Source organism: Paramisgurnus dabryanus, chromosome 9 (genome assembly GCF_030506205.2).
Source record: "Paramisgurnus dabryanus chromosome 9, PD_genome_1.1, whole genome shotgun sequence".
NCBI classification, from domain to species: Eukaryota; Metazoa; Chordata; class Actinopteri; order Cypriniformes; family Cobitidae; genus Paramisgurnus; species Paramisgurnus dabryanus.
This window is the reverse complement of record NC_133345.1, coordinates 32,796,116-32,819,952: the sequence shown is the minus strand read 5'-3', so window position 1 is coordinate 32,819,952 and position 23,837 is coordinate 32,796,116. Positions and strand designations below refer to the sequence as shown.

The 23,837-nt window shown below is 36.5% G+C and overlaps 1 protein-coding gene and 1 long non-coding RNA gene across 2 annotated transcripts in view; both read left to right on the top strand.

Moving 5' to 3' along the window:
* The window catches only part of LOC141282557 (uncharacterized), an 83,702-nt gene extending 82,108 nt beyond the window's left edge, over positions 1–1,594 (top strand). The window contains exon 3 of the long non-coding RNA XR_012337347.1: positions 1,511–1,594. This is a non-coding gene — a long non-coding RNA (uncharacterized lncRNA). The remainder of the gene's footprint in view (positions 1–1,510) is intronic.
* Positions 1,595–11,580: 9,986 nt separating this feature from the next.
* chst8 (carbohydrate (N-acetylgalactosamine 4-0) sulfotransferase 8) overlaps positions 11,581–23,837 on the top strand; it is a 181,870-nt gene continuing 169,613 nt past the window's right edge. Inside the window, exon 1 of the mRNA XM_065257916.2 lies at positions 11,581–11,960. The gene's annotated coding sequence lies outside the window, so the exon portion shown is untranslated. The remainder of the gene's footprint in view (positions 11,961–23,837) is intronic.

Sequence of the window (23,837 nt, the reverse complement as noted above, 5' to 3'; positions counted from 1 at the left end):
GTCTGTGTGTGTGTGTGTGTGTGTGTGTGTGTGTGTCTGTGTGTGTGTCTGTGTGTGTGTGTGGGTGTGCTAAACGTCAAAGGCTTGTAAGGATTGTTATGTGGTTCCTTCAAGCAATAAAAGGCTCAAATAGTCAAAATTATGTTTAGCTTGTAGTGTGCACAGGTTAGAGGATTGCAATACGTTTTGGGGAAGCAGACCATTAGCCGGCCTGGTATAAAATCAATAAAAGTCTCTGAGATATCCATGCAAATATAATAAAACCAATCTCTGTGTGCATGTAGATAAAATTAAACAAGTAGTTTACAATCAAAGTAATTTGCTTAAGTGCTCTTAAACTTACAGAGTCACAAACAACCTAAAGATTTTTGTTCCTCGTGTTGAAGAGAGGCTTAAGCCCTGTTTACATGATTGTGTTTACATTTAAAACGCATTTCTGTTGCCTTTTTCCTTTCATCCAGACTACTCAGGCATTTACAACCCTCATAAATGCAGTCATTGATAAACGTTTGAGAAATCCGGGGTTGCGCTGCAATGTAGATGAACGTAGAACTAACAGCTGTCTTTAAAGTGATAGCGCATTACAAGTGATTTTACTCAAAATATTGTCTGTTATCGTAATTGGCAAAGTTAAGTTATTATTAAAGTAATAAGTTCTTTTACACTTTTATGTGCATACCCAATGGTCATGTATAGTGTGGACAAATATATCAAATGCCTTTTTAAAACGTTTTAAAACACAAATGCTGTAATGTAAACACCACCTTAGAATATTCACAAGTATATTTGTTATATTGTTTTGTTATGTGACAATAATTGAGATTTATTTATTACGTTTGTATTATGTAAGCTGTTTTTGCACTGATACCAAACTTGTGATGAATGTTTGGGTTTGTATTCATCTGATTCTAAATAGGATACAATAATTATATTAGATGATGAACTTCCTTTCATATTTCACTGGATTATCCAATAGGCATTAGGTTACAACGTGATTATGTAACAGCAATATAAACAAATCTTGATTATGTGCTGTACCATCATTATATAAAATGACACCATATTAAATTCAGAACTAAATTCAGTCTCTGCAGTGTTTTTTACATTAAACTCTTGTCCTGGGCTGCAAAAATACACCTGCGATCAGAAAAGATATCAGGTCAAGCATCTGAAAGTAAAACATCAATTTTTTGAACTCCAGTTGAGAGCCATGTGTGAATGAGAGTCACAGACTGAGAGTTTATTGTTTGCATGCACATGTAAGTGTTTGAATAAAGAGGCAATAAAAATCTCTGTATCACTGCACTGTTTGCATGGCATCTATGCACAATATCGCAGATTTACATCTACACCTGTTTTACATAACAATGATTTTTTTGTGTATTAAAAGGTTAAAGGTCTATTAAATATATTCATTGATTTATTCTGATGTTTTGAGTTTGAATCACTTGTGCAATGAACACACAACAGATGCTATAACAGAATTATCTGTCATTTATTTTGCTTACAGAAGACAGCAAACACAGTTATGATCCAGTGCAGCAGGGGGCGCTGTCACAGAAACTGTTTGGTCATAAGAACAGGTGGATCAGGAAAGGGGTAGGTTTGTGTAGCAAAAAAATCTAAATAAATTAGTATTTTCTTTAGTTTTACTCATTATAATAATCTAAACAACTATAAATGTATTCACATAATTGAGCCACACAAGCATCTTTAAGACAAATATCAGAATTTAGTTTGTATAAAATGTATAGAAAATGATCAATAATCCCCTGCAATGCTCATGCATCTGCCTTTACTTTTATTTTCAAATATCATTTTTAATGCACTTTAAAAATGGATGGATTATTTTTTACCCAACATGAAAAAAATAAAAAATGGCCAAAATGTGTACTGAAATATATTTTGAACAGTGGCGGTTGGTGACTTTTTTCGAGGGCGCACAATGCAAAGTTCGTCACTGATTTTGAAATATGTTTACAAATTTTTTTTTTACCAATATATTTTTTTATATAAGGCGGAGTCTGTAAGTGGTTATGGGTGGGGCGTAATCATTGTGACATCACATTGATAGGGGATCCTCAACAGCCTGTATTGTGTGACTGTTGCGGTTTAAAGGAGATTACACAAAGAAGAATACATTTATATAATAACAGGATGATTCTGCACACACACTCATTTTCTGATAGAAACACATTTAAAAGTGATATTTTTAGGTTAGGGGGGCTTTAAGCATTTATATTTATGTCGCATTGGAAGAAAAACTTTTTATGTTACAAACCTGTTAACAAATCAGGTTTGAAAAGATTAAAATTATATATATTTTCAACTGCAAAATTGTACTTATAATTGTATATTTTATACATACTTTATACATTTTATACAAACTTATATTTATTAATATTTAAATCTATTATATTTTGACAAAGAAAAATACATCTTTTGCCGTATGGGTTGTAAAATTATACATGTATTTGTTGCTCCTGAAAAACATTTTGAAATATATGTTAATATATGAAGGTTAAAACTAAATATATTTCAAATTCAAAAATATATTTAATTAACCTTTAGTTTCTACAAAATGTGTTTAGCATATATATAAAACATAATTTTGGTCATTGCCTTATGGGTATTTTCTGATTAAATGTTTCTGTGGTTTTTGAGCATCTGTTGTTTTGGAGGTGTCTGTATAAGAGCTAGGGACCGTTACATCTGCTAACTGAAGTTGCCCATGGACACACACTCTAAAAATGGCTGGGTTATTTTTGACCCATAATGGGTAAATATTGGACAGAACACGTGCTGGGTTAAAAATTGACCCAATGCTGGGTTATTTTAACCCAACTGCTGGGTTATTATAGCCCATGGTTGCATAACAACAACCCAACATTGGGCCATTTTTGGCCCAGCATGGGGTAATTTTTAACCCAGCAAGTGTTCTGTCCAATATTTACCCATTATGGGTCAAAAATAACCCAGCCATTTTTAGAGTGCAGGAACAGCTTTGATCGGCTTCCACAGAGAGAGAGAGAGAGAGAGAGAGAGAGAGAGAGAGAGAGACATTGACATTTGAAACTCCCTTTATTAATCCGATTACATTTGGGATTTAAACTACATAAATATATTTAAAACAACCATTATTTTTTTTTTTTTTTTTTTTTTTTTTTTTCTTATTAATTAAATGTCATATATATCAAAGTCTCATACAGTTTTCTTCATAACCACATTAGAAAATGTTTAGATTAAAATTTCCACTCTCATCAGGTTCACACACACATCCCCACATATGGAAAAAACCCTCTACATTGTGTGTAAGGCTATAAAAAGCATATTCAATCGTTAACCTTTTTTTTACAAAACATTTTGTCAATAAGATTGGATCAATGCACCCACTTTCTTCTACTTTGTTTTTTCTAGTACACCAAATTGCCAACTTTGCCATTCCAAACAAAAAATTAAGAATAATAACATTATTTCTGTTTTCAACCAAATACTTTGGCCCATAAATAAACAAAGAAACACTAAACAAACCCAAAAAACGTATACTCCAACCCTTCACTAGCTCAATCAAGTTTTTCAGGCGATAACATTCCATAAAAGTATGAATCACAGTTTCTGATGTATTACAAAAGGGACAACCCTCCCCAACTAAAGGATTCAGTCGTGCTATGTGTCTGTTTGTGGCTAAAACTCCATGTACAATTCTCCATTGAAGATCTCCCACTCTCTTTTCAATGGGTTTCTTGTACAGAGACCGCCAGCTACCTTTCGGGGAAGAGCCTGACCCCACCACTAAAGTCCATTTACTGACTGTTTGATTTTTGAGGTCTTGGTAGTTCATGATTTTGACACATGCTGTGTACAAAGTTCTCTTTGATAAATCTTTGAACAAACCCATTTCTGGAATCTTCAGAGATAGCAATTTTTCAGGAGCTTCCTCATGAAAGTCCTTTTCCATCAAAAAGTTAAAATCCGGAAAGGAAACAAGCTCTGTATCATCATCTATACAGGTCTCTCTGAGAAAGTCTTTGGTTGAACAAGGAAGTGCAGCTTCTAGGTCATCTATCACCCGTTTAGCGAGACGCACGGACTTGAAGCCCACTTTTTCAGCAAGTACTTCAGGTTCAATCCACCCATCACCTCTTCTTAAATCTCTGAACATGGATATTCCAGCATTAGTCATATTAGACCTCATTGTCTCAGAGTTCAGAATCTCAACAGGAAAAAGAGGGTTGAAAAAAAGAGATTCGTTAAACAGCCATGGACCTGGTTTTGACCATTCTCTCGAAACAGAAAATAATTTCCATAAGTCCAAGATATTAAGGTAATAAGGATTCAGTCCACCAAGAGAAGCTCTCTCCAGGGCCAAAATGAAAAGCTGTTTATCTAGACCCATTCGCCCAGCCTTGCGTAACAGAGCACACGTAATCTCCATCCATCTATGTTGTTGGTTATATAGCAAGCGCTGGATAGCCTGCAGTCGAAAAACCGCCACTCTGGCTCGAATGTCTATCAATCCCTGTCCCCCCTCCTGTACAGGGAGATAGAGAACAGCAGCCCTCAGCCAATGCTGACCAGACCAAAAAAAGTTAACAATTCTCTTTTGAATCTCCTGGATTATCATCACTGGTGGATCCACAACCGTGAATTTATGCCAAAGCATTGAGGCAATGAGATTATTGGCAATCAGTGCTCTTCCCCTATATGATAGCTGGGGTAGCAACCATTTCCAGCTAGACAACCTCGCATCAACCTTATCCACTAACCCCTCCCAATTCTTCTTCTTATATTCTTCTTGACCAAGATACACTCCAAGATACTTCAACCCAACTGATCCCCACTGAATGTTATTCGGGAGTATTGGCAAAACCATATTACCCTTTTCAATGGAACCATGCCACACAGCTTCTGTTTTGTCCCAGTTTAGCCTAGCAGATGATGCTCTTTGATAGATGTCTAAAGCCCCCTTTAAAATCTGTACATCTTCCTGTTGTTGAATGATTACCATAATATCATCAGCATATGCAGATAATATAATAGGCTCTTTTTTTAAACTGCCACTTATAGTTAAACCATTTAGCTTGTTTCTAAGCATGCACAATAAGGGTTCAATCGCCAAACTGTACAGTTGGCCAGACATTGGACAGCCTTGTCTGATTCCTTTTTGCACTTTAACTGGTACACTTAACCCACCTCCTATTTTTATCATGCTCACTGATCCTTCATACATCAATTTTATCCATGATATTAACTTATCTCCAAACCCAAAACACTTTAATACATGAAACAAATACTGATGATCCACCCGATCGAAAGCTTTTTCTTGGTCTAGAGATATCAGACCAGCACTAACATTATACACTTTTAAATAATCTAAAAGATCTCTCATTAAAAACAAATTATCATAAATACATCTTTTAGGAATACAATAGGATTGATCTTCGTGAACCAAAAATCCTAACACCGTCTTAAGACGGTTTGCAATTGTTTTAGACAATATTTTATAGTCGGAATTGAGAACGGAAACAGGTCTCCAGTTCTTAAGCAAACTCAAATCTCCTTTCTTCGGAAGAAGAGAAAGGACTGCCCTTTGACAACTTTTTGGCAATTCCTCCCGTTTATAACTTTCCTCAAGGACTTTAAAGAAATCCTGACCAATTATCCCCCAAAACGATTTATAAAACTCCGCGGTAAGTCCATCGAGTCCTGGAGCTCGACCAGTTGACAGTTGTCTTACTGCATCAGTGACTTCTTCAAATATAATGTTAGAGTCCAGAGAAAGTCTTTCATTCTTTTCCAACATTGGTAAGTCTTTAAACAGTTCACATGTTGCATTCAGATCAACATCTTCTTTTTCAAATAATTTAGAATAAAAATCAACAGCAGTTCTTCTCATTATTAAAGGATCTGAGGTAATACTTCCATCGGGTCTCCGTAAACAATGCATGAAATTATTATGAACAATCTTCTTTTCCAAATTAAAAAAATATTTTGTGGGTGCGTCCATATCATTAATGGAAGTAAACCTTGCTTTCACAAGTACTGATTTTACTTTTTCATGTAAAATACCCCTTAATTCATGTCTCTTTGATAGCAAGTTTTCCTGGACTCCCATGTCATTCCTATTAATCAAAGAGCTATATAATGCAGAAATATCATCTTCTAATTTAGACATTTTTCTTTTTAAACTAACCCAAGCATGTGATGAATATTGTTGGCAGAAAACTTTAATTTGAACTTTTCCCACCTCCCACCATTGAAGAAGATTTTCATAATTACTTTTTTGTTCCGTCCAATGGTTCCAAAAAACCCTAAATTTATCCTTAAAATCATGATTCTCTAATAATTTATTGCTAAATCGCCAATAAGAGCAGTGAGGGGTTGTTTGTGTTATAATCAATTTTAAATGAATTAAATGATGATCTGAAATAGCACTTGGACTTATATTTGTTTCTTCTATTCTGCTACACATTGTATTCTTAACATAAAATCTGTCTAACCGAGCTGCACTGATCCTATTATCAGTCACTTTAACCCATGTATATTGCTTAACATCTTTATTTCTCTCTCTCCAAATGTCGGTAAGGCCAAAATGTGTAATAATCTCCTTTAAAGATGCTGCTGATGAAAAGTGGGGCTCTTCTCCATTTCTATCACACGTAAAATCCAACGTACAATTCCAATCCCCTCCTATTACTAAAAAATCCTCATGAATAAAAGTGGAAACTACATCTTTAAGTTTAAGAAAAAAGCTTATTCTCTCTCTACCCGTTGTAGGAGCATAAACATTTATTAACCCAAAAACTCTATTTTTAAATTCTACCCTTATAGCAAGCAGGCGTCCTTTCACTGCCTCGCTTTTAGACAAAATTTTAACTTTCCATCTGGGTGAGAATAAAATTGCCACGCCTGCACTGAGGTTGGTACCATGACTCAAAACGTGATCTCCCTCCCACCACAACCCTAAATCAGTTTCATTGTCTTCGTTACTATGGGTCTCTTGCAAAAAAACAATTTGAGTTTCTTTGAGCTTTAAACATTCTTTTAGTAATGGCCATTTACTTCTATCCCTTGCCCCATTTATATTTAAGGATCCTATTTTAAGAACATCCATAAAAAGGGGAAAGGAAAAAGAAAAAAGAAGAAAAAAACACAAAAAAAGCCAAACCCCCATGTGTGATTATTTAGAGCTAGTTCTAGTAGACCTACGTTTTCCCTTCATCTTTTTAGATTTTTGTCTGACCGCTGTCAAATATTTCTTTAGTCTGAACCGTTTTTGTTGCGTCAAAACATCAAGATTACATTCTTTACGAGCTTTCGTTACAGAAGCGATAAATTTCTCTACGTCAGGAAAATACTCTTCAACATCAATACTCCTCCCCTTAGTGTTATCAAGAAAGCTATTTATCTGTTCGACAGAATAAAAGTCTCCGTATTTACCGACGTCTACATCAATACATGAATCATCATCTCTAAAACTCTCGTCATCTGACGCTTTTTCCGCTTCATCATTTGAACACGCAATGTCTTCTTGCATTCTGTCATCTGTGAAACTTAATGCATCAGTAACAGAACCCCCACAAGACGAAACATCTTCGCTTACCCCCTCAATACTGGCCGACGAGTTTACACTCACCTCTATCGCTCCACTACTCACACCTGGAACACCTGACACCCCTGTTTCATCCTCGGCCTGTTGTTTATCAGAGCAAGAGTTTACTTTATCACCACCTACGTTATCTCCATTAACAACTCCATCTTCTTTTTGAACACTTGCGTCAACCAGCGGTATTTCCACCGCAGTCTCTCCGCTACTCGCACCTGTCACGCCCGCCGCCCCTGCTATTTCCCCGGTCTGTTGTTTATGCGGACAAAACATTCTCTTATGGCCGATATCTCCACACTCAAAACAACGTAAAGTATCTGTACTCGCGTACACCATATAAGAACTATCTCCACATATCACTCGAAATGAGACATCCAGTGTTCTAGTAGGATCAATCAAAAACATAAACACCTGTCTTCTAAAAGACAAAACATGCTTAAGTTCGGCAGACTTACAACCCAAGGGAACCATCTTTACAGCACTAGCCATTTTTCCAAATCTAGTTAATTCTCGCACAATCGCGTCATCTTTAATAAACGGGGGTACGTTAGAAATTGTAACTTTTGTGGCTGGAGCAAAAAGAGGTGTAACGGATACAAATGCTTCCTTCACCCAAATGCCACTTTCAATGATCCTGATAACTAGTTGCTCATTTTTTAGAAAGACGACAACTGCTTTGTTCATGCGAGACGCAGAAACAATGTTTTCATGGCCTACCTGTTCTCCTGTTGCTAACAGCACCTCCTCAATCGCTGTGCCTGCTTCGGGAGTACACCTGAAACCATTCCGTCGCGACAGAGATGGCTCTTCCCCCGCAGGGAACGCAGCCATCACGCTTAGCAAAACAAAACCCCTCGCAAAACTTTACTGCATAACATATATCAGTGATCCAGCACGTGAGAAAAAAAAAAAATAATAATAATTAAAGATAAAGTTTGGAAAAAACTTCACGCTCACACACTCGTGTGCCTCACACACCACCACACTCACTCCCAGCATGCAACACCGGAAGAGAGAGAGAGAGAGAGAGAGAGAGAGAGAGAGAGAGAGAGAGAGACTCTGTTTACTTGGCATTATTTTTTAGTGTTAATATGACACCAGTGTTAGATAGTAAAGAACTATCATTAAAATCCTTTATTCTCATATTTTACCCTGAGTGTAAATATGTAAAACACTATTCATTCATTTTGTCAAAAATCTAAGAAATTAAAGATTTTGGTTTGTGTGAAATGAAATGAGAGTTTGGTCTAAAAGTTGCAGGTACAGTATACTTTTTTACAACTTGTCCCAGTAACAGGCAGTCCATTAACAGGCTCTTTGTAAATGTGCAGAATTATAGATTAAGGACAGGGATCTTGTTGAAAGTAATGTTTAGCTGCTTGTTTCTAATGTTGGAAGAAGGATGATGCCACTAAGAATGCAAAGTTAAGCTTTACCATATGTATTTATGTTACATCTTATAAAGTCTTAATCACTTTGAATATTTCATGATGTTGTGTTGGATTTGCTTTTTCAGAATCAGATACTTGAGTAAAAGTGGAGTTATACTGTAGTAGGGAAGGCAATGCAATGCTCCAGTCCTCCCAGTGTTAAAGTAACCAATCAAAATTGATAAAAACTGACAGGTCTCTGGGGTAGGGGCTTTATAGTCATGTGAGGTGCTTGCCAACCTATCACTGTGCACATGCTCAATACCTGAAACGACCTTGAAAAAAATGATTTTTTTAGCGAAGTTTGAACTTCATGGTATAGTTGATGTCAGGTTTAATTGTTGGAAACATGTTATCAGAATTGTAATAAACATGTTATTTATTTGTAATTTTAACACACAAGTTTAAAGATATCTGGCTTTCCCCATTCAAGTACATTAATAGTCTTGACTGAAATAACATTGCAAACATGGCCGCGACTTCCCTGAAGGGACTTCGTTTGGAGCATCCATCAACAGTATCAGCTTCACAATATCTTCAGAATATCTGATGATCTCCTGTAGGTTTATTTTACAAAATTGAAGATTCTGTATACAGTATATGTGTGCAATAACATTATTTCAGATTGTACACGCCCTAATAATAAAACTTAACTATTTTCTTTGCCTCCAGGGCTGCGTTCAGTCCCAACAAAAAGTTGCACAACTTTTTTAAGCAGAAACGGTGATGCGTTGAACAGCCTGTTCTGATGAGCAAAAGTTGTTACTAGCTGAGAAGTCCAATCTTTGTGTTCTTTTTGAAATATTTCAGGAGCCTGATTTAATCGTTATAAAATACGTGTTTAATACTGTAAAATACACTTGATGTTACCATCACTGCCCTTGTCATCCAGAATGAAAGACAACATAGCAATTTGGACCCATTGTGCCAGCTGTCTCTACCGCGTGGTTTATTTACATGTTGCTGCTGATTGGACTGCAGTTCTGACACACCCACCAAACAAGAGAAAACATAACTCATACCTGGTGCACACTGTTTCCAGGAAACATGTCGTTCAACCCGAAAACCGTAACAAATCGTTTGACCTCGCCCCTCTGCACAAAGTCCCTCTCCAGAGGATTCAACAGTTGCCGATTGGCTCTTTCACATGGGAGGCGGGTCTACAGCGGCCATTCTAACCTTTGCAATCTTTTTTTTTAAATAAATGAATTTACAAATGAGCAAGATAGACAGTCAAACACATCTACACACAACAATACAATAAAGAGTGAACTACTTACATACAGTAACAAACAACAACTGAGTGATATTAAACGGGCTGTCGTCTTCCTTGTTCTATGAAGTCCCTCCTTCAGAAATACGTACCGAGTTCTGATTGTTTCATTTTTTTAGTGTGTTGTGATTCGATATCAGCTTAGCTTGCCGTTAGCGGAGTTTAGTCATAAAACTGTTTTACTGACGTCATTAAAGCAGGAAGTAGAGGGCTGTAGTCCAAACTGGTCATTTGCTGCTTTGAAAGGTGAATTCTGTTAAAGAAAATGTATCGCCTGGCAGTGAACTTTGACCTCTATCATTTTACAGCTATTATTTATGATATTATAGCAACATTACACACTACCTAGGGTTTAGAAAATTGGGATCAGTAAGAATGTGACCTTTAAATAACTTAATAGATGTAATAGCCGTTTCTCAATATTACTGTTTCTTGGTCACAGAGTGTAGTTTAGTCCAGGCGAGAATATATAATCAATATAATATTCCTGGAGAGAGAGAGAGATCCGCCTACATGCTTCTCTGATTGGCTGTGACTTTTGATTGATTGTGTCATGTCCCCTCGACTTAATTTAAAGTACTTTAGGTATACAAACCTTTTCTTTTATTGATTTATTATTATACCCATATTGTTGTTTATTTTTATTCTTTCTTTGATTTGATCTATTGGCAAATATTTTGAATGTAATACAGTAATAAGCACATTGTGATCCTCTTATATGCATGCAATGTTATTGTTCTTAAATAAAAAACATATTGTCAAAGCATTATAAAACAAGAAATTACAAAAAATAGACAATATCACAATAACAACAATCACTTGGGTATAATAACTTAAATATATAAATATAAATGTTGACTTTTAACATGAGATTTTGAACACTAACAAGACAGAACACTTCTCAGATGGATTGTGTTTGATCAAGAGTAGTTTCTCATGATGTGCAGTTGATAAATGTATTGCATTATTGCTAATATATACTGCATCATTGCGCGACTCGCATCTGATTAGCACACAACAACTTTGCATAAAATGTGCTAATTTGCTGTGTTTTAAATGACAATATGTTACCTATGCATTTACTTTTTAGTACTGTGTGTAGGCTACATTTAGCCTATTTCTAATGCACTTATTTTTTTATACTGTTTTTAATTGTAAATGTAAAAAGTAGATGTTACTGCTCTCTCTCTCTCTCTCTCTCTCTCTCTCTCTCTCTCTCTCTCTCTCTCTCTCTCTCTCGGCTGATTTGTTGCGCTCTCGTTGCGCTTTAAGAGGCGGCGCGTTTCTAGCATCTCTCATTCTCGTGCCGCACCACCGCTGATTCGTCTGTATTGTGAGAGTTTCAGTCCCGATCCGATCCTCATCACAAAGAAACTCAAAATTCCTGACAGTTTTCCAGAGACTTTCCCAGCAGATCCCGCGCGCGCACATACACACGCGGCCGCGCATCTCAGACAATTACGAGAGAAATCTTTAAGACGCGCGAAAGAAAGCGCGTGTAGCGGACGGGACCAGACATATGGACTGGATCAGAATCTGAAGATCGGCATCAGATCGTAAAACGCTGGATATCGAGCAGCTTCGTCCTTTCCGCGGTGCTGAAATGATCTGATCTGATCACAGATCCCCATCATCATCATCATCTGGACAGGTTGGTTCCGATACTTTCCTTTATTACTACATGAATGGCTTAATACTGGAAACACTTACCTACAGTAGATACTGTATGAGAGAGAAAACCTCGTTGTTAAAGATTTCAGCTGCTGACCTGACAGGTTGTTGGTTCAAACTCTAACCGGTTATAAAACTTACAGTATGCATACTATACTATTCATGCTCACTACAGTTATTTTGTATTAATGTAAAACCTGCTGGTGACTTTCCAGCACTGACAAAAAAGTCTGATCTTACAGTAATATAAATAACAAAGTAACTAATTTTTGTACCATTGTAAATGCCACTCACAGTACCATCAGGTTAGTTTTAATATTTAAATGAATGAAATCAGGTTCAATTTAGGTTGGATGGATATTCCAGGGAGGTGTGGTTCCAAGTAATAAGTGATACATTTATTTCTGATTATTTATTTCAAAGCAATTTGGTTTGAATGATGTGTGCTGTATTCTGTAAGAGTTGCTTGGGGTTAAAGCAAGATTTGTATGTGGTTCTTGTAAACAGGTGGCCAAAGTTACATTTTAGTGTTAATCTGAACGATAAACCATCACTGCATATAAAGGCAAATTTAATCTTTGATGTTAGATTTAAATGCATTAATTTGTTATGTATGACCCAAGTATGCATTCAGCATATTTATATGTTGTGCAGTTTATGTGAAATCTGTAGGATGTGATATACATCACTGCAGTTAAAAAAACATTTACATTAATCCAGATTCCAGAATTAAATTCTTATTTCAGACTGTGTTTATAAGTTCACCTCATCTTTGAAGTTTGATTGATTTATTTCATGTGTGTGTGTGTGTGTGTGTGTGTGTGTGCACGTGTGTGTGTGTGTGTGCGTGCGTGTGTGTGTGTGTGTGTGTGTGTGTGTGTGTGTGTGTGTGTGTGTGTGTGTGTGTGTGTGTGTGTGTGTGTGTGTGTGTGTGTGTGTGTGTGTGTGTGTGTATGTGTGCACGTGTGTGTGTGTGTGTGTGTGTGTGTGTGTGTGTGTGTGTGTGTGTGTGTGTGTGTGTGTGTGTGTGTGCACGTGTGTGTGTGTAAACACTCCATGTCTACATGACAGACTGTGATCAGACAGAAAATAAAATTGTCTTTGTCCTTCAGTTTTTCATTTGCTTTTCTTTTTTCCCTTCAATTATGTCCATGTCACATTTATTCCTTCCACCTTGGGATTTACATCACATAACTAAGATCTGTATGAGAACGGCCTTTGTGACTGATCTGAGACATGACAAATGATAGTGTCGAAATTCATCGGTTAGACTCCATCGCTGGTCAGCTGGGTCACCGACTGTCTGCAGAATTTATATTCATACTTTCCAATCCTGCTTGTCAGGGTTATATATCATAAATCCAGAATGAAAGAGAAATCCGCCAAACTAGACATGTCTAATTCAGCTTTGATTTTGAGTCTGTGTTGTAAGATTGAAAATGTAGAAATTTGTTACTCGTTCACAACCCCTGTTTTCCTCCTGAACCATCTGCATGTCTTGTGCTTACTGATAGTGATCAAAGACTATTGGCAGAGCTGTTTATCCAGTACAGTGGGCGTTAAATGTGATCTTTTGATTGGTCAGTTTGAATGCATTACGTTGGGTTTGGTCACATGGTCAAGGTGGATATAAGACAATGTTTGCATATGCTTCTGGCTTTTTCGTTTCTTCTTCTTCTTCTTCGGCAGGTCTCCATGAGCTCTGCTCGTTCTCTATGCTCTTCTTCTTTACCTGAGCTCTGGGGTTCAGCCCAATAGGCCAAGATTTCAGTTTTCAATGGTGACTCCCTTTCTTCAAAACTTTCTTTCTCTGTTCTCTATCCTATCGTGTAATATTTCATGCACATTGGAAACAGTTGATTGTACTATGTATTATTTACCACTTCCGGCATTTATAGTGTAACCATTTCAAAGGGCACCTATTATGGCCTTTTTACAAGTTGTAATATATGAAGTCTCAGGTGTGCCCAGAATGTGTCTGTGAAGTTTCAGCTCAAAATACCCCGCAGATCATTTATTATAGCATGTCCAAAATGACCCTATTTGGGTGGGTGCAAAAAAGTGCAGTTTCATGTCTGTACCTTTAAATGCAAATGAGCTACAGCTCCTCACTCCCTTACAAACATACAGTGAGGCTTTTTGTTCAAATAGATTTGATTAATACAGTCTGAGACAATAGTATCTAGTGGACAGAGTACAACTCACTGAGGGTGGAAACTTTAGTAATGCAAGACTGTAAGTGGGCGGGGCTTTGTCTATGTGACCTCACATTGCTAAGAGAATCAAATGGCATGTCTAATGAGACTGCTTTGGTTTAATTGGGTTTAAAAAACAAGGAGCAGGTGGATTTTTTTCATCGTAGGGTGGTTGTGGGTGTGCCAACACACATTATGCCCAAACACCTTGTCAAAGTGGATTTTGCATTATAGGTGCCCTTTAAGTCAGTGTTGTTATTAAACCTTTAATTTATAAATCTGTTGTATAGTTTTGACTTAATGTTAATATTGCAATACTCTAGCAATGCTCTTCCTCATATTTTGGCTAAAACCCAGGAACGATTGCAGTTTTGTTCTTCTTCCGAAACCTGAGATCCGTTACAGTGTGTTGGGTGCATTGTGTGCTCGTCGCATATCACAGAAATCAAGGTGTGTCATCAGGAGCGTGTGCTTCTAAAGTCAAGGTCACAGGTTTGATTTCTAAGAGAACATGGGCTGATAATGTTTTACACAAATGCTTTTAGCTGCTCACTTAATGGAGAATTTACTAATGCATCAGTGCACAAGTCAACTGTTGACATACAGTAAAGTTATTGATCAGTAAAACAATGAGCTCAAATCACATGGTGTTGTAAAAATGTAGTTCCTGGAAATGTAAGCATATTTTGAGAGATTATTGTGCTCCTCTTTTCTGAAACTGAAGGAGGCACTTCTAAAGTTACTGTGGTAACTAAGCAGGAGATTTAAAGGGCAAGTGGGTCATTTCTGTGCCACACAACATACACCTAAAAGGAACATGCAATCTTTTTGTATTGTTGGCATATGGTCAGCATGTATGGTTGAGATTTGATCTCATGTGCCGTTGTTTGTTATGTTGCGTTTGTAGTTTCGTTGACTGCCGCGTTCAGTTATTGTGAGGTGGGCCGGTGATGTCGGTGTACCGCTGGGCTCTGATGACGCACACAGACTGTGCTGTCAGGTTGTGCGAGGCAGTGTGTGTTCGTACGGAGAGTCTCAGCGCTGGCGTTCTACCAGCGAGCAGGAACACACAGTCACACTACAGATGGTTCTGCTGTCCGCCGCGTTCCCACAATCCTGAGAAGAGATCCGATCCAAAATCTGCAGGGGAACAGAGCTGAATGTGCAAGAGTCTGAATATTTGTACAGGTTTGAATGTTTGTATCTTTAAATATGTTTGTGTGATGTTTGAAGGATGTGTGATGTTTTGCATAAAGAATTGGTGTGTGTGTCTTCATTATATAATAGGCTGCCAGATTTCTTCTCATTAGTTACAGTATATGGCCAATGGTATTCTGCATTCAACCCACCCATCCCAGTATGTTGTGAACACAAGTTAACTTTTGTGTCACAAGTCTGGTTCTCTCACAGTAAGGCCATAAAGGTTCTTCATAGTGGAAACATTTTTAAAATAACCTTCTTCCAACATTAAGAACCTTGCAGTACATTTTATTTTAAGAGTGCAAACTAAGCAGCTTAATTAATTTACTTTAGGTGAAATTTGGCAGTTGTGAACACACCCACCCTATGATGAAAAAAATCCACCCGCTCCTTGTATTTTAATCCTCATTAAACCAAAGCAGTCTCATTAGACATGCCATTTGATTCTTTTATCATTGTGAGGTCACACTGATGAAGCCCCGCCCACTTACAGTCCATAGTTTTCACCCTCATTGAGTTGTACTCTGTCCACTGGATACCATTGTCTCAGACTGTATTAATCAGATCTATTTTAACTTTAAGCACTCACTGTCTGTTTGTAAGGAAGTGAGGAGCTGTAGCTCATTTGCATTTAAAGGTACAGACATTAAAACAGCGCTCTTTTGTTCCCACCCAAACAGGGGTGTTTTGGACATGACATAATAAATGATCTGTGGGATATTTTGAGCTGAAACTTCACAGACACATTCTGGGTACATCTGAGACTTATATTACATCTTAAATTACATCATAATATGTGCCCTTTAATGTGATTTAAAGATTTGGCTACATTGATGTTGTTTTTGTCATATATGTCATTGAATGAAATGAGGAGTGAGAAAGTTAGTTTTTATCCTGATGAAAGTTATGACTGCTTGGCTTTTAAAAGCTGCTTATTTCTATCGTGTTCTTCTTAGCTGAACAAAAAGTTATTAAACATTAAATAAAGGCATGTGTTCATAAAACAGATCTGTTTAAATGATGTTTTGAAGTGTGACCTCACTTATTTTCAAATAAATATCATATACATTTCTTATATGATATATTAGATATTTTCCTGGAAACCTAAAATATTGAGCAAACTGCATGGGGTTCTTGTTAGGTTTGTACAATAGTTTGAACAGCATGTAGTCGGGTTGTGCGAGCTGTCTGTATGCAGTCAAATATCATTAATCCTCTTCATCTGATCAGCTGAACTTCTGGAGGCTTGTTTGCTTGTTCATTTGCTCAGACAAAATTAAATGATAAACATGATTCAGGATATAACAGTGAATAATAATATTAAGTTATTTACAGGTACAAAGATGATGTTCATGATGACTTGATGCTTTTTTATAATACAGAATAAAAGACTGAGCTAGATTCTGAACATTGTTAAGCACAGCACATTGTTTATATTCCCATTACAGTATACCATAGGGCTGTTGAATGCTTTATTCTGATTGGTTGAGAAATGTTTCAAAAAATTGAGTGTGTGAAGCAGAATTTCTTGTCCAAACGTACTTCTTCTCTTTCCTACAAGTTTCAGAAGGTTTTTTCGAACATGGGTACCCGTTATGTATAATTGACCCCATATACTTTTTATGGGCATTTCCCCCGGAAAAGCCCACCCACATGTCAATCAAAGTGAGAGCGAGGATGACGCTCATTATCATTGTTCCTTTGAGTAAAAGTCACTGCACGCGACATGAAAGAAGAAGAATTGTGTTTTAAGATGTAAGAAGAAAGCCTTGTTCAGCTTTTCAAGTAAAGCATATTTTTTATAAAGCAATATATAAAAAAGTATATATTTTTTAATTTAGTACAGTCAAAAACCTACATACAACTCCTTTAAATAATGATTTAATGAAGTGGCATCGTTCTGCTAGAAGAAGTAATCCCTGATGTGTGAACGGATGTTAACAGTTGGTGTACAGTGATATCTGGTGAATATGTGCTTCACATCATAGCTGTTACTGTGTAAGTGACAGATCCAAGTGCAAGACTACAGCTATCAGTTGTATTAAGAGAGTTACTCTGATTTGTTGTCTGAACATTCAGAAATGTATTGACGTGCAGTCGTGTGATATGTGTGGTGTGCAGACAGACAGCAGGATGACGACGTGTGTGCGCGACGCCACATGATTTCTGCTTTGTAGAGGTCTACCTGAGAGCAAAGATACAGCGAGACATAACGAAACCCAACACACAGACTTCAAAGAAAACTTCACATCTTCTCCTACAGAGCGAGAGAGAGAGAGAGAGAGAGAGAGAGAGAGAGAGAGAGAGAGAGAGAGAGAGAGAGAGAGAGAGAGAGAGAGAGAGAGAGAGAGAGAGAGAGAGAATCAGAGACAGAAGATTTTAATCTAGCACAATGATTGTGTATGAGTATAATCTTCACACTGATCACAATGAGTTTTATCTCTGATCATAAATACACTTCAGTTTAAATGTTTGCAATCCCTGCACTGCTCTTTAACCCGGCGTAGAACTATGAAATAAATCAAGAGTTATAATGGCAGTCAACACAATATTTATGCTTTCTTCAGTCCGCCACCATGTTGATTTTAAACAGCATTACACCTGTTGTTATGTATCAGGATGCTGTCATTCAGCTATCAAAATTTAACAAATTTTCACAGGATAAAGAACCTCCGAAATCATGGATTGTTAAAATGAGAAGGGACATATGACCTAATTTGAAATGAGAATAGCGCATTGTGCACTGGAAAAAATGATTTTCAAGAATAAAAATCTTAGTATTATTGTCTTGTTTTCAGTAAAAATATCTAAAAAATTCTTAAATTAAGATGCTTTTTCTTGATGAGCCAAATGACTCTATATCTTTTCTATGAGAAAATAAGTCTAGTTTTTAACCAAAAAAGATCAAATGTAAGTGATTTAGTCCATTAAACATGCAAAAAAATCTGCCAGTGGGGTAAGCAAGAAAATCTTGAACATTTTTCTTAAACATTAAATTCAAGAAAAATTTGCTTACCCAATTGGTAGATTTTTTTGCTTGTTTTATGCACCAAATCACTTAAATTTGATATTTTTGGGCTAAAAACTAAAATAATTTTTAGATATTTTTACTGAAAACAAAACAAAAATACTAAGAATTTTTTTTCTTGAAAATCATTTTTTGCAGTGTGTACCTTAAATCTGTTTTGGACATAAGCATGTTCCTAATTTCTTATGTTGTAAGCATGTTTACTGTTCTTTAAAACACCAATATAGTGCAACAATACAATATTTTTTCAAGACATGAACATTTACTTCATAAAGAGTGATAACAAGCTATTGATGTGATAGTTGGTTGTGCAAGTATTGTTAGAAGTAAAACCCCATATGAACCCCAAAGTTTTGTATAAATGTTATGTAAGGGCTAATGTACAGGCAGCAGGTTGTTATCGCAGAAATAAACCGAGACAGTGTGATCAGTCTTGTATTTTGCAATAACAATCTGCTGACTGTAATGTAAGGTACCATTTATTAATTAATAAATAATTCCATTTATTAAGTTTCAATTTATTACTTTGACCTCTGTGGTTAAGTTATTATCTGACTCCAATTTATAAATCACCAATATTCAGGCCCGGATTGGCCATAGGGAGAACCGGGAGAATTCCCGGTGGGCCGGGCAGGTTTTTTGGCCACGAGGGCCATTGTTGTCATTCCAGCGTGGGTTGAAGGTTGGTGTCCGTAGGCTGCCAGCATGTATCCACGTACCTGCAAATTATGGGAAATGTCCCTGCCACTTCATGCCTAAATTGATGGCGTCCCGGGTCCATTTTTTGCGCTAGGGTCCATTACATCTAAAACACATGAAAAAGCGGACACCTGTGAACACAAGTTTTGTTTTAGACCAACCCAGTCTCACCCCATGGCGTCAATATTTGACGACACTTGACCATGCGTCAATATGTTGACGCGGAGGGTATACCTTTCGCGTCACTTTTTGACGAACTGGGGACTTCAATACTATCAGGTACGCGAAATTCTCTTTCCTATTTTCTTACCATTTTCTACCATTTTCGCGTCGGTTTAGGGTTAGATTTACATAATGACATCCCTACCCAAACCTATCCCTAACCCCAATGTCAGTTGACAACTGTTTAATTTCGCGTACCTAATAGTATTGAAGTCCCCAGTTCGTCAAAAAGTGACGCGAAAGGTATACCCTCCGCGTCAACATATTGACGCATGGTCAAGTGTCGTCAAATATTGACGCCATGGGTGTGAGACTGTGTTGTTTAGACAGCCCATCCTCACCCCATGGCGTCAATATTTGACGCCACTTGACCATGCGTCAATATGTTACGCGGAGGGTATACCCTTCGCGTCATTTTTTGACGAACTGGGGACTTCAATACTATTGAGTCCGTTGCATTCTCTTTCCTATTTTCGTACCATTTTCTTACCATTTTCGCGTCGGTTTAGGGTTAGATTTACATAATGACATCCCTACCCAAACCTATCCCTAACCCCAATGTCAGGCGACAACTGTTTAATTTCGCGTACCTAATAGTATTGAAGTCCCCAGTTCGTCAAAAAATGACGCGAAGGGTATACCCTCCGCGTAACATATTGACGCATGGTCAAGTGGCGTCAAATATTGACGCCATGGGATGAGGATGTGTTGTTTTAGACTCGTCTATGTTTGATTGCACTGGCTGCACGTCTAGTTTAAAAAAAAAACTTGAGCACGACTTGATACAAATGACCTCTAAAGGAAACAGATCTACAATCATATTTTTTTATCTAGATGTAACAATGAATCGTCTATGAATAGTCATTAATTATTGTGTATCATTGAGTAAAAAATCTATTTGATGGAAAAAAATGAATTTAAATCATTTCTTTTAATCACGTTTATTGGAAAAAAGTAAGTTTCATATGATTATGATGTTTTCTGAAGTAAAATGTTATACCTTACGTTATTGCAATGATCTGTACTACTTTTTTATCTGTTTCCCTGCATAGGCTTATTAAAATCTTTATTGTATATCAGGGGTTTACAAACCCAACAGGTAATCTCAAGACCCACCATTGTTTTAAAATAGATATAGGGGGAAACATGAACACATTTGTTCCCTTTCAGTAGTCTTTAAATAAGTTTACTTGAATAATAGGTATTAAAATTTAGAAAATTTGAAAAATGCAATTAATTGCAAAGCTGCAAAAACAGTGCCTTATTGCAGACTTATGTAGGCTTATAAGTCATGAACTAAAGTGGGCTGAAAATGAGTCCCACTCCGGCCCTGCCAATATTATTCTGATGCTGATCACAATTTATATTTACTCACATAGAGAATAAGATTTTTTAAGGTGCTTAGGCAGGTGACTACAGCTGGGCTAACTTAAAGTAAGAGGTTTCTCCAAAACATATTGAAAATAAGAGGATCCATCTATGTTTTAGGTTGAGGCAATTCTCCATTCAACCTTAAACAGGGAGGCAATTAATTCAGTCATAATTTCAATAGAGGTAATTCAACTAATCTATGCCCTCTCCAGTATATTTATCTTAAACACTGAGAATATAATAAAAGATATGAAGTTTTAGAATGAATAAAGATTAACAATTTATTTTGCCAGGCAGGATACACTTAAATCAATCATTTGGTTATTTAAATCCATCAATCAAAAACATTAACAACCAAAAGCTCAGCATAGAAAATAAACAGTCACAAAGTAAAATTATACCTGGGAACCAAAGACACACAAAGTGTGGGGAAGATTCTTGTTAAAGATTTCTTCCATTATATTTTAATACACACAGAGTGTGGGAGCTTCTGGGGACAGAATGCCTCCCTGAATATTTTGCCAGGCCACCTTTTATACACAGCTTAAAGTCTCATATCAGGATTTGGTTGGTCAGGTTCTTGTGTCCTGGAGCACCAAATGGGATTGTTAGCCAACTGTAAACTAGATCTCCTTAGGAAGACACACCTCTCGCAGAAGTGTAGATTAGTTATGCACTTAATTTTGATACACTTTATCTTACAATAACAGAAATTAGACACATCACACCTTGATCGTTAAAATGAAACCACACATGAATATAAAATTGCAATCTCAGAACAACATATATACAATATCATATATATTCAGCAGATACCCAATTATGTGAGCCTAAAGGCTTTGGGGAAGATTAAGACTGAGAGAATTTCAGTTGAAGAGATCAAAGATGTCAAATGCATGTCAACAGCCCCACCTCAAGGTCAACTGTCTCTCCATAAACAAACTCAACGTTGATTATTTAATATCCGGTATTACAGTACATTATTAAACAGCTATTGTAAATAAGGTGAGGCACATTAAATATTGATTTTAAAGGGGTGGTTCAATTATTTCATGCCTTCTGCAGAATTGGGTGTGTTACAGAGTGTGCCGAATGCACTTCGCCAGGGTTCGTACAAGTTTCGGAAAGTTTTTTTTCGATTACGGGTCCAGCTGACGTTTCAGGGGTTTTCTATACCTATCACTTGTTTTTATGGGTACTTCTCCCGGAAAACCCCACCCACCCGTCAATCAGTGGGAGACGCGAGAACTTGCAAACATCACATCACGTGACAGCTTTGTTTAATATCAAGACTCAACAATGGCACGAAAGAAGAAGTGTGTTTTTGGATGTAAGGAGAAGAAAGTCAGCCTTATGGAAACAATGGATATAGTTTATGATCCGGGGTAGCAGCGGAGTTTTGTGTGCGTGTTTGATGCGCTGGATTTCATTGAAAAGTCCCAACCGGGTCATGAGTTGCATGCGGTAAGTAAGACTTCTGTCTTATGTTGGAAACAGGCGTGTGCATATTATATAAATGACACAAACATGTAGTGAATCATAAGTTAAACAGTGTTGTATAAAGTGTTGCATGACTCGTACTCGCTCCTCCCGCAGTAGTAACTCCTCCTTCTTCATTTTTTCATACGTTATCGGAAAGATTTGGTAAAGCTAATCTTTCTTTTTTAAATCTAATTCAACTAAAGACTCTTCGGAGATATAAAGGATGTAATACTACTCCATAGGTACTCCAGATTAACATCAGAAATGCAGAAACAGCGTGTGTTACATGAGCTTTAAATATTTGTTTTGCTATTTTTTTCTGAATGCAGACCTTCTGTGAGGAAAACGCATTAACTTTCGGTTTTAAGATACAACAAGACGTTTAAATATCACAATCACCTTATTTGGTTTAATCATAGGTCATATATGTTTAATATTAAAATAAATTTTTGTGTATTATTAAACTGTACCTTTCAAAATGATTTGCAGTCGTGTGTTATTAGTCGTGAGTGGTTGTTATCTAAAAAAAAGGTTAAGTTGCGACTGGCCAAACTGAATCAAAAAGCATTTTAGAGAGCCGTTTAATATTAAGTTAGAAATGAATGTGCTTAACATGGCGGCAGACTGAATAAAGAGAATTTTGATGAGAAGAATTGTTTGCCAGTAAATAACGTGTACAACAGTGTCTTCACATCTCTTTACAAAGATGTTTTGAAATGAATCATACATGACTGATATAGTGACTATGATTTCATCTCTGTATATCAGCACTGTCTGTTTCTAATAGTTGTGTTTAGTTGATATCATTAGGGCTGCTGGATATATCAAAATGACCTTAATATCATAACATTTTTGCATATCACAATGGCTTGCAATAACTGAATGCTTTTGATTATGATAAATATAATTTTAAGGTCAATGCAGATAGCTTAAAGACTAAAAAAAGCTAAAATCGTGACACTTGCTTTTTTCATGTTAAACTTGTGTTGGTTATATAATTTTCTGTTTTACAAGCCTATTTGAATATAATTTAAATATATTTTACAAACATAAAGCATTATCATATCACATTATGAGCAAGTCATCACTTATTGCGTCTTCAGTATCGTACAGCCCCTGTAGCTATAATATGTGTTTGCTCTGAATTGGATTAAAAAAAATCATTGTTATTTTTCAGTTATTGAATGGTAACAGATTCAAAATGTCAAATCAAATGGATAAAATACAGGTTTAAAATTATAATCATCTTTTAGTAGCCCCTTATGGAACGGCAGAAATTCCACAAGGGGGCGTATTTGTTCCTCAGACGTTGCACAATAAACGTGACATCTGAATATATTCATTATAAATCGTGACTGGAAAGTGAGATTCGAACGAATGTCCGTTATTGAACTAATTGTATACACTATTTATATCGTAATTCGGTCAGAAATGTCAAGATTGTGAGATGAACAAATCGCTTTGGATTAAAAGGCTTGGATATTCCATTTCATTGGACTTTTGGGGATTTATGAACAATTTGTTTTGGACAGTTTCACCGAAGTGGATAATGGGAAGATTTTGAAGGTAAATAAATATCCTAAATCGGCGCCGCCCGGTTCAGCTAACTAACAAATAGATTACAGTTTTATGACTGCTAAAAATCATATTATGCTTTGTG